The sequence below is a fragment of the Dipodomys ordii genome, unplaced genomic scaffold (assembly GCF_000151885.1).
Source record: "Dipodomys ordii isolate 6190 unplaced genomic scaffold, Dord_2.0 Scaffold347, whole genome shotgun sequence".
In the NCBI taxonomy this organism is placed as follows: Eukaryota; Metazoa; Chordata; class Mammalia; order Rodentia; family Heteromyidae; genus Dipodomys; species Dipodomys ordii.
Window position 1 is genome coordinate 27,392 of NW_012267563.1, and position 336 is coordinate 27,727.

Consider the following 336-nt stretch of genomic DNA (forward strand, 5'->3'; position numbering starts at 1 on the left):
CTGAATTCAAGCCTCAGTACTGGCACTAAAGAAAAAGAAAAAACAAAATAACAACAATAGGATATAAAATAATATAGTTACCAAGCATCTAGACCGTACACCAACTAATAAATACCAAACACAATTCAAGGCAAGAAGACATTTTCATTCATAAATCTCACCAATATGTATAAGATATGAATAATCCTTCATGATTGTTTCTGCTTTAAAGGAACCATCTTGATGATCAATGATTATTAAGTCTAAACTGATATCCTTAAACAGAAAGCAAAGATAGCATTAGGAAGAAGTAAAATTTCTCGAAAACTTGTACAAAGCTCTTTTTAGAGTGATCAG